The sequence below is a fragment of the Microcebus murinus genome, chromosome 11 (genome assembly GCF_040939455.1).
Source record: "Microcebus murinus isolate Inina chromosome 11, M.murinus_Inina_mat1.0, whole genome shotgun sequence".
Lineage (NCBI taxonomy): Eukaryota > Metazoa > Chordata > Mammalia > Primates > Cheirogaleidae > Microcebus > Microcebus murinus.
The window spans coordinates 53,723,275-53,725,455 of record NC_134114.1 but is presented as its reverse complement, the minus strand read 5'-3'; the positions used below and the strand labels follow the sequence as shown (position 1 = coordinate 53,725,455).

At 44.2% G+C, this 2,181-nt stretch overlaps 1 pseudogene; it reads left to right on the top strand.

Moving 5' to 3' along the window:
- Positions 1–314: 314 nt before the first annotated feature.
- On the top strand, positions 315–1,203 carry LOC142873801 (proteasome subunit alpha type-1-like; annotated as a pseudogene).
- Positions 1,204–2,181: the final 978 nt, after the last annotated feature.

The window sequence follows — 2,181 nt, the reverse complement described above, 5'->3', positions numbered from 1 at the left end:
AATAAATCAATATAGCCTGAAGAAATTTTGCAGAATATAGAAATATTTACCATACCATTGAGTCAAATCACTGATTTTATTAGAATTACCTCAGGGCAAGGCATAGACTTTCTAATAATTTTTAAATAAATATTCTTCAAGTAAAATAACGTGCTATGGAATTTTTTTAATCTAAAAGGCCTTAGGAGAATTCTCTTGCTAATTCAGGTATCCCCTCTATAAAGGTCCTGAGTGCTGTGATAAAGTCTACACAGACACTAGTCGTTTACAAATTTCTAATAGAGAGGAGGTTGTAGCCAGGCCCCGCTGGAACCATGTTTCACAGCCAGTATGACGATGGTGTTACTGTTTGGAGACGTCAGGGCAGGATTCATCAGATTGAATATGCAATGGGAGCTGTTAAACAAGGTTCAGCCACAGTTGGTCTGAAGTCAAAAACCCATGCAAGGCCGGGCGCTGTGGCTCACGCCTGTAATCCTAGCTCTTGGGAGGCCGAGGCGGGCGGATTGCTCAAGGTCAGGAGTTCAAAACCAGCCTGAGCAAGAGCGAGACCCCGTCTCTACTATAAATAGAAAGAAATTAATTGGCCAACTGATATATATATAAAAAAAATTAGCCGGGCATGGTGGCGCATGCCTGTAGTCCCAGCTACTCGGGAGGCTGAGGCAGAAGGATCACTCAAGCCCAGGAGATTGAGGTTGTTGTGAGCTAGGCTGACGCCACGGCACTCACTCTAGCCTGGGCAACAAAGTGAGACTCTGTCTCAAAAAAAAAAAAAAAAAAAAAAACCCATGCAGTGTTGGCAGCATCGAAAAGGGCACAGTCAGAGCTTGCAGCTCATCAGGAAGAAATTGTCCATGTTGACAACCATATTGGTATCTCCACTGCAGGGATTACTGCTAGACTGTTGCGTAATTTTATGTGCCAGGAGTGTTTGGATTCCAGATTTGTATCTGACAGGCCACTTCCTGTGTCTCATCTTGTATCTCTAATCGGAAGCAAGACCCAGATACCAACACAATGATACGGCTGGAGGCCATACGATGCCAGGCTGCTTGCTGCTGGTTAGTTTGATACGGACCCTCCCATTTTCCAAACCTGCTACCTAGTTTGACTGCCGAGCTATGTCCGCTGGAGCCCATTCTCAGTCAGCTCGTACTTACTTGGAGAGACATATGTCTGAATTTGGGGAGTTCGATTTAAATGAACTGGTTAAACATGGCCTGTGTGCCTTAAGAGAGACATTTCCTACAGAGCAGGACCTAACTACAAAGAATGTTTTTATGGGAATTGTTGGTAAAGACTTGGAGTTTACAATCTATGATGATGATGATGTTTCCATTCCTGGAAGGTCTTGGAGAAAGACCACAGAGAAAGGCACAGCCTGCTCAAACTGCCAATGAACCTGCAGAAAGGGCTGAAGAACATTAAGGGCTGGAACATTAAGTGATAAACCATTCTATGTGTGCATTTAAGAATGTAGGAGCACATGCTGATGGCAATAATCTATACTTTGAACCACAAGCTGTAGAGTAGTGGAATGGTATGTTTTAGGAATCAGTCCAGATGTGAGTTGTTGCTAAGCAACCTCACTGATGCCATATAATGGGGAGCATTTTTCTTTGAGAAGGCCTATGTAATCACTTTCTAGAAAGTATAGGTATCTGTATTAATGTTTTTATATGAAGAAAATAGTGTCTTTGCAGTTTTAAAGACAACTGTGAAACAAAATTGCTTCACCTCCTGGAAAAAAATAATAAATTTCTAATAGATTATGTAGAGTAGCTGACCTTGCCTCCTCCTATGGGCTGGGGCTAACAGGACTGGGGGCTGCACATCCCAGTGACTGAGGCCCTATAGGAGGAAAGTGGGGTGGGGCCAGGGCCCTATGTCCAGCCCAGAGGGAGGAGGTCCTCATCCCTCCATACCCAATTCTCCCCTCCAGTGTCTAGCCCCTGAGTTAGCCAGCCTCAGTTTTTCTTTCTCAGCAGGGCTGGGGACAGCCCTTTCCCTGCCTAGTCCCTGCCTGAGTGCCAACAGCACAGGATTTCAAAGACCTTCATCTTCCCTTGTCAACAAGAGACAGGGAATCTGCCCGTGCACATAGTACACCACCACTACAGCCTACAAATAACTAGCAATTTAGAAAACTACCACACTAAGGATATCTATAATCAAGAT